Below are 9,708 nucleotides of genomic sequence, written 5' to 3' on the forward strand. Positions count from 1 at the left end.
TTAAATTGTCTCTTATATTTTCTCTTAATTTTCTGTTAAATGAAAAAATAAAAGAAGTCAACTCCAGGTGCACCAAACATTCTTAACCACCCAAATCTGCTCTTATCCAGGTGAGCTGAATGATGATTCCCACTTGATCATAACCTGGAGAGGCGTGGCCAGTTATTTTATTGTGAGCATAGATAACGCCTCTAACACTATAAAAGAACAGGTTTATTAGAAATAACAATGATAACTGTTTAAATATTCTTTAAATTTGTGTTTTCTTGCAGTGGACAAACAATTCAATGTTTTTCTTCTTACCTTGGTCAGAGTGTTGTCAGCCGTGTAAAATTTTCTCTTACCTAAAATAAAATCAAAAATAAGAAAACATTGGTGAATTCCAGAATCATCGATCAAAAATTAGAGAAATTGTGTTGTAAATGGTTTCTTGCATCAGGCTCAGTTTGTGACAGTCTGTATTCAGCTCCTCTGCTCTCCCAGTAGTTTTCCACTCACCCCGCCTCTGCTTCACTCCACCTGCCAGTCACTCCCACCTCATCACCCCACTCCACTCACCTGGTCTCACTGCTGCAGCTCATCAGCAATCAGCCCAGTATTTAAGCCTCTCCAGTTCACTCATTCGTTGCCAGGTTTTTCTTCACCATCTCCATGCAAGACTCACCAGCATTCTCCGGACCAGTTCCCTGTTGCCAACCCTGCTCGCCTCTGAATCCAGGAAAACACCTCAGCCTTCCGTCCCCGACCACGAGTTCTGCCTCAGCATCTCTGGTTTCTGTCTGCCTGTTCCTGTGGCTGAGGGACGCCCTTCAGTCTGAAATTGCAACAGTTGACACAATTTTGTTGTAAATAGTTGTTCAAGCATCAATTAATTCAGTTTTTAAATAACCTGCAAAATGTGAAGAATCTGCACAATGTATGTACATAACCTTTAACTTAATCTGTTCTAAAGCTCCTATTACTGGTGTTAGTGTTTCTGCTTCTATTTATGTTTCATATTTTTATGATGCATGGAGAGAAGCTATTCATAATTGCATTGTACCTGACTATAATGACAATAAAGATCTTTCTAGTTCTGTAGCCTCATAAACTGATGGTTAAAAAGTTTTTTACTTTTCAATAATTGTCAGTCTAATAATCCACACGCTACAATGGCAATGGTTGTCAGAGCCTCCCTGCTAACTTGAACCATTCGCTACTGTCATACCACCAGACTTCAGAACAGCTGCTTTCCTGAAGCTGTGAGACAACTCATCCTCCGCACTCCACCATAAATAAAAATGTCTTTTATAACTTATTTATTCAGTTGAAAAAGAGGGATAACAAGGGATGTGGAGGAGCGAAATGACTAAATCTGCCCCTGACTGGTGATTCCTCCATACTTCTTATATATCACCACCATGAGATTAACAATCATATATCACTTTGTTTGTAAAGGACAATTGCCTGAGGGGCAGTGAAAACAAAACAAGGATTTTGTTTTTAAAGACAATTTGGATCCCAAGTATATAGAAGCCTAAAAGACATACATGCTAATCCTTTTTAATGGTGTTATCTCAAGATCACAACTTACCACAAATTATTTCGGTATCATGAGATAACAAAGCTTGTTTCTCTTGGTAACGAATTAATTTACCTCGTTATCCTCAGCAAACAAAAGATAATCTATCGGAGGAAGCAATCATTGAAGTGGGCTCACCTGTGAAGCTGCAGCAGGGCTTGTCCTCTCCTTAAATGATGAGGATTGATCTTAATGTTGCCTCTAACAGATAGACACAATGCAATTTCCTTTGCAATTTGCCTGTTAGACGTTGATACAGTCGGTCTACAGTGTGTTAATCAGTGAGTAGCCTTGATCTGACATTTTAAACATAAATCAGTTGTCAAGACGCCATCTCTGCACGCTGCGGAAGCAGAGTAAATGATTCCACTTGACATTACGAGATATTATGTGCAATTATGTGTCATTATTTGCAATTACTTTGCTATTTTATTTTTCTCAATCTTGTTTGTAATACATTCCTATCAGTTTCCCTCTGTGACTGCTGTGTTTTGTCAGAGACGTTTGGTTGTTTGTAACCTGAGTGTCCTCTGGGCCCCTGGAGTCTATCCCAGCTGACATTGGGTGAGAGGCGGGGTTCACCCTGGACAAGTCACCAGTTCATCGCAGGGCTGACACATAGACAGACAACCACTCACACTCACATTCACACCTACGGGCAATTTAGAGTCACCAATTAATCTAATTAATGAATGTCTTTGGACTGTGGGAGGAAGCCAGAGTACCCAGAGAGAACCCAGGCAGACACGAGGAGAACATGCAGACTCCGCAAAGAAAGGCCCCACCCCAGCTACAAACTCCACATGAACTGCAATTGCAAGTATTTCTGTTGTGTAAATATTGTGTAAATGACTTTGGTGATGTCCTGATTTCCTCTTGCACTACTAGTAGATTAAATTTTATGTGTCCAGCACTCTTTTATGTATATTTACCTACTTTGGCCATAAGTTTATGTCCAAATACATGCAAAACAAACAAACAAAAAAAGTCATTTCACTCATTGAGTTGAGTTAGGCTTTAATGATCATGGGAGTCCAGTCCCAGACATCCCGTCTTAAGGCACATCCTCTGTTTCCCATCTCTCTTCAGCTGCCAAAAACCCAGAAAGTAATAATTCTAAAAAAAAAAAAAAAAAAATGCATAATAAAGGATAAGATCTGAACTCCTAAAATGTAGAGTTAACTGTTAATATGTGCTTAGTTAATTGCTGATAAATGCAAAACAACACTTAAAGCTTAGTAAAGATGTGTTCACAGCAACTTGAGCCTCACAGCCCTATTAATGAGGCCACAGACTGTCCTCTTTTTAAAAAATAAATATTGCACCATTTGCAGTTACACTATAGGAAAATTTAGTTTTAACAACAAACAAATTTGACATTTTATTAAAGATGTATGATCTGATCCGATCCAATATGATACGATATGTTGCAATACAGTACAATGTGATACGATGCAATACACTACGATAAGGTAAGTTATGTTATGTTACATTACAGTATGGTACAGCACAATACAATATGATACAGTACAATATGATACAACTTAATTGTCAGTATACACCGAAATTCAATTTGCAGCCTTAGGCAGCATACACGTATCATGTCATGCATCCTCTGGATTCAGTTCTCAGTTTGCAGCACACTGATTTTGGTTTAGAGACGTGATAGACTGTTGTATCAAAGAATTCTTCAGCCTGTTGCATTTAAATGGAGGGACTCTGAATCAGATATTGGAGCGCAGAATAATGGGACTTAATCGGAAATAGCTCAGGATGAGGTTCACAGCCAAACAGGGCACCTACATTGTAGGATATAATGGCACTGCATCCGCACAGTACTGTATCTTCTGAGGACATCAAAGAAAAAACACTCTGGCATGTTGGCTCTAAGCACAGAGAACAGTCATTTGTTGACTGACTGCTTTTCCTCTACATGTACAGCCAGTGTAACTCCCACTGTACTTGTCCTCAGTGGCAGGGGAAGGTGGGTGTTGATTCTGTGCATTGGGAGAGCGGCACAGTAATTAGAGGCCTCTGTTTCATAAGCCATCTGAATGGAGCTCTCAGCTGTGGTGCCCCCACCACGCTGCTTTTTACATCCACCATTTGTGACGACAGTTAAAAGCACCTGACATTTCCCTCGCTGGCAATTAATGCCCAAGCCGGTGAACTTCCCACGGTTCTGAGGGAGCCAAGGTCTTCTGTCCAACTATGCTTAATATACAGAGCCTTGGACTGCTATCTTTAGTCTAGCAGCCAGACGCTCAGTTAGGAGATAGTGAAGGGTGCCTGAATGCATGCTGTATTGGCAATACTTAATATACTTCAGTCTAAGGAAGTGCCAAATTGATTTTGTAGCTTTTAGCATTTAAAAGGCAGCAAAGATGAAGTGATTCTAATGCTGGATATCAATGTGTGAAAATGATATCTTTAAATTGAGGAAAGACAGAAAATACAGTCACATCAGACAGTGACCTTGGTCCTTGTCTAATTCGTAACACTAAATAAATGAAGCCATCAGTTATCGCTCCACAAATTGAAAAGATAAAGAAGATTGGAGCTTAGAGGTGAGTGATATTAGACGCTTGTATTTTCAATAACTGTGGCTTTAATGAATTGCCACTGCCTGAATATAATCTGTTTTGGGAGTTAATTTCAGTAGCAGACACAGAACCATCATAATTGCATAAGTTTTCAATATATTTGCTTGATCCAACTTCATTAAAGTCTATGTAAAGCAACAATAAACATGTGTTCTGAGTTTGTCACAGCACAGAAACCTGTGCTATTAACCACACAGCCAAATTTAATTCTTTTTTTAAAAAAAAAACACCATGTATATGAAATTAGGCTTCAAAATAAGAACTGCTCTGAAACGCCTGGAGCATGTCCACTGAAGGCATTGAATGAAAAATGTAACACATGCCGCATGCGTGCACAAATTACATGACAAATCCAATTTTGACCCTGCTTTGGGCAAGTTGAATCTGTCTCTGTGCTTGCCTTTCCACGTCTTTCCCTCTCTGTCTCAGTTTATATGAGCTAGTCATCTCAGTGAAACAACACTCACTTTAGAGCTTTTTAACTACCCACAAGAGTGTTACACACCCCATCCCACTCCCACAAAAATACTCCTGTCCTGTCCCAGTACCATGTCAGAGTAAAAAAAACCTCAATCTCAGAAGAATGATTCCATTTCCATTCTGTTCCCATTAGTCCACACACATCAGGCACTGGTCAGATGGATACAACCCAGTCACTAGAGCAGACAGGAGAGAATTGAAAAAGACTAATTTTTTTTCCCCTGACCTGTCCCAGCCTTGTTAACAGGAAGCCTGTGTCTCATGGAATTCCCACAAAAATGTCTGTCTCTACCTCCAGTGTGGCTGGAAGGTTCTGTAATTTTGCATGCCAATATAACACAAGCCCACGAGGCAACTTACTCTCATTAGTGGGCATATTATTTGGGTCATCTCTAGCACTTCTGTGACCGTGGAAAGTGGAGGTTAATTTCTCAGTGAATTTGTCATTTCTGAAGATTCCATATCCCTCATGAAAATGTGTCAAACCTTTTGAGAGTCCTAAATCCAAAATGGCCACCATCAGCTATGTTGGAAATGATCTTTTTAGGTTTGGCCCACAGTGCTGTGCAGGAAATGGTTTATGGTCTAGAAATTTGTCATTTTGACCTCCAAATCCAAGATGGCTGCCAATATCCAGGTCTGAAAGGTACATTTTTTGAAGTCGTCGTAGAACCTTAATGTTAGGCTTTAATGAAAGCTGATTGAGTTATGAACAGTAAAACAGCAAAGTCATCTCAAAGGTCACAGAGGCCAGTGTCTCTGGTTGATAAGAAACAAACCTTTGTCATAGTCACACTTCACTGGAAACTAAAACTAATTTTTTCAAATGAATCCAACTGAATTGAATGATAACGCTATTTGTTGGAATACACAACATAATCACTGTAAAGTTGCAAATTCAGGTATGACCCAGAAGTCAGCAGGAGGGGAGGGTGAAGGCCAGGGAGGGCTCCAGTCACCAGTGGCCCTTTTCTCTTTTCTATACACAGAGCTGGCCTGGCGTTACTCGGTTTGACTCAGCCCGTCAGCCCAGTGCAGCAGGGGTTTGTATTTCCACTACAACAGGGTACTCGCCTGAAGGTGTGTCTTTTAAATAAAGATGCACTTGAGGAGGATTGAGTTGAGCGGCGGAAAAGTGGTGGATAAACCGTTCATATACGTCTCTTGGATAAAGACATTATTTTGTAAATTTTTCACAATAAAAGTCAAATAAAAGTTGTTTCATTATTTAAACATATTGATTATGAAGAATCACAAACAGGAAATATTTTCACTTGGGGGTTTCATCATTACTTCTGTATATAGTAATGAGATTACTTTACTAGTTACTGCATTTGAAAACTTCACTACTTATTACTTTACTTTCCCGTTTCTTAATTTACCGTGTAGATACATGGACAAACATCATAGCCGTATCCTCACTTAGCCTGTCCGCATAGTGTTTACAAAATGGCATGTAAAACCCTATGAAAGAACAATATCCCTGTCTGAACAAAGAAATATGCCTCATTGTAAATTCCACAAACAACAGGATAAAGGAGGCTGTAAGCGCCATTTATCATTTAGTCAGTTTATTTACTGTTAAATTGTATTACTTGTTGAGCACAGTGAGATAATATTTAAATTTAAGGTCAAGGTAATATTGCTGAATATTTTGGAGGACTTTATTCATGTTTGTTTTGACTTCTAAGCTTTATTTAGTTATTCTCTGCAGTTTCCATTGATCTGTGATGAATTAACAGGAAGTAGAATTTTATTGTGAAAGGTTCTGTTCAGTGAATAAACGAGTGACGGTGGAGCCGCACAGTTGTTTTATCGCTGGCGTTGCCAGCCGACTCAACGCGTAAAGCAGTCTCATGTTGTCAATGTCGCCCATAAATGTGGTTATATGTAGAAGTAAGTAGATATTGAAAAGTTTAGAAATGTGTAGACTAAAGATAGAGGCTATGATGAGGTCAATCCGTAGCAACACACAAGTTTCATAACACAGGCTTTGGGAAACATGAGAAAAATGCTTAGGCAGGTTGCTCATTGACTTGGCACTAGTTGAAAGACACCTGTCGAATGAGCATTGAGCACATTTCACACAAATATTTTTGTCCTTTCGAGCAATAAACAGGCCCTGCAGCATGACGCTGCCACCAACATACTTCCTCATAGGGGAGCTGTGTCCATAGTGACGAAAGGTTGGTGCCATAAAAATTAGAAAAAAACATGGAAATATCATCTGTGGTCACCCACAAGATTCTGAAGGGACATTTTGAAGCCTGAGAAGCTAGTTGTGTGAAAATTTTGTTTTCTTAACATCCTCCCTCTAAATGAAAAATGGAAATGAAAAATAATATCAACCTTCTGCCTTTATTTTCTTCCTGTACAGAAACAGGCTTAACAAACACAAGATATAGTACAGTCAGGTAATGATTCAACTTCTATACTCAAGTTAAAGTGTACAAGTACAGGCTCTGACATGTACTCTAACGATAAAAGTAAAAAGTAGTCTTCTAAGTAGTCCTCTTTCTGCTGACTGTGCAAAACTAACTGAACCTCACCTTTTCTCCATAGTTGAGTCTGACTCTCTGTTTTATCTTGATATGTTATTTTTGTTTTGTTGCGTATTTTATGTCATTTTCATCTGTATTGCTGTTTCCGTCTTGAGACTTTTACATTGTTTTCATTTTCATGTTGTTTTTGTCTTGTTACATCTTTTATGTGTTTTTTGTCTTGTTGCTTTTACTTTTACACCATCTTCATCTTGCTACGTCTTTTACATCATTTTCCTCTTGTTACATCTTTTATTCTGTTTTTATCTTGTTACTTATTTTACATTATTTTCATCTTGTTAGGTCTTGTTACATCTGTTGTGTCTCATTACATCTTGTTTTTTTGTGTCATTATGTATTTTTAGTTATTTTTGTCTTGTCACATCTTTTACGCTAGTTTCTTCTTGTTGTGTTTTTTTAATGCCTTTTTCATCTTGTTATGTCTTGCTACAGTGTTTATGTCGTGTTCGTCCCGTTTCCACATTTTCATCTTTTTAAGTGTTTCATTTTATTTTCATTTTGTTACGTCTGTTGTGTACGTCATGCCTCCTGTGATCCCCCAGTGTTTTCCTCTGTTTCCCCTCCCTCCCTGTGTCTCCTGTCTGTGTGGGTTCATGTTGTGGGCGTGGTCTTACCTCTCCTGGCGCCCAGCTCTGCTCCACACCTGCTCATCATCAGCAATCAGCTCACCTGTCCGGCATCAGTCTTCACCTCTGCAACAAAATTCCTGCTCAACAGTCAGTCCTCACTGGATCATTTTGACTTCTTGTATGGTAGTATAACTTATATCTAGAAGTACTTGTTACTTCCCATTTCTAATTATAGTAACAAAGCAGTTCACAAGAAAATATATAGGAAACATCTTACCAAACTTACCTGCACCAGTCTACCAACAACATGACCACCTTCACACCTTTAGTGATGGCCAGGACACAATTCCACCCCAAAAAAGTCCAGGAAGCTCAGATTTGGTCTCCAGAGACCATAAAGTCTTCCTCCAGGCATCTCACAGTCTGATTCAGGCTTTGTGGCAAACTCCAGCAAAGACATTTCTTTGAATAACTTTGTTTTATTAATCAGTGAACTGGTGAAGTTCCTGTCCCACTGTTCCAGTGGGCACAGTTTGTCCCTGCTCAGTCTCGTAAGACGGTGAATTCAAAGCTGCTGTGGGCGTCTTAGTGGCCTCCCTCACTGCTGCGCTCCAGACCAGGATCCTCAGCCTGTTCTAGGAGGATTAACGGTAGTTCAGTATTCTCTGTAGCTCTTTAAAAATCTTAACTCTTGACAATGCCATTATAGTAGTAGTGCTTCCCACCATCCTAATCTTTCCCAAATATAGTCTTTTTTTTATACCTCAGCAGCAGCTGTGGCTGTAAATTTGCAGGTAATATCTCAAGAATGGCTTGAGGGAATTTCTTCAAATTTAGCACAAACACACACTTGGACTCCAGGATCAAAGATCACAGATCACTGTGATCTCACATAACATGTTATTGGCCGTAACTCAAGAATTCATCCATCCATCCATTCATCCATTTTGGCCAAAAAATACATTTAAAGGATTTAGGGGCATCTAGCAGTGAGGTTGCATATTGCAAACACCTCACCTCACTCACTGTTGGATAAAAGCAGCATCACACTCAAGGCTGTGCTATTGGAGTGAATTTCGTCTTTCAGTTCAACAAGCCAAACACGTCCATACAGTTACTCTCAGGACCATGAAGTGATGATGAGACACTTTATTTATATTAGCAGTGTAAAACTGAAAAATACACCAACAACAATAGTGGTAAGTATCACTTACATCACATCATGAGATGCAGGTAAGTATTACCCAAGATAAGTATTAGATTATTAATGGAGTATTAGTGAACTGATCTGACAGGACATAATGTATACACAAACTAGTAAGGGCTATCCCAAGTAAATGAAATTCACAAATATCACAACATAAAATGTGCTCATATCAATCATCTCACAAGTATAAACTCACAGGTAAAGCCTTCTCAAGGGCTATGAACGAAGGATGGTAAAGGATGAACACACATGCCATTTTCAGGTTACTTAAACTAACTTCCTGTCAAACAGGAAATACAAAGCAGATGCTCAAAAACTCCACCACAGAAAATAACCAGCAGGAGTCACTCCCTCTCGTGTGATATTGCCTTTCATTGACTCTGCCATGTTACACTGCCATGTTTCTATAGTAGCTGAGAACAGACAAACCAAACACTGGCTCTTTAGAGGGTTTCCTGCATTTTTTGCAGGTTTCGTGGCTGCCATAGGTTCTCCTACACCAGGGGTCAGCAACCTGAGGCTCCAGAGTCACATGTGGCTCTTCAGCTCCTCTACAGTGGCTCCATGTGACTTTGGCAAAAAATGATATGGAAATGAATAACATTATATTTTACTTTTTTTTTCATGTTTCATTCTTGTAGGTCTATGAAAAAGTTGAGACAGCTCTAAATGTTTACCAAATACTGATCTTTTATTGAGATAATTTACTTTTCTTCTTTAGACAAAT

The sequence above is a fragment of the Lutjanus erythropterus genome, chromosome 10 (assembly GCF_056507025.1).
Source record: "Lutjanus erythropterus isolate fLutEry1 chromosome 10, fLutEry1.hap2, whole genome shotgun sequence".
NCBI lineage: Eukaryota > Metazoa > Chordata > Actinopteri > Lutjaniformes > Lutjanidae > Lutjanus > Lutjanus erythropterus.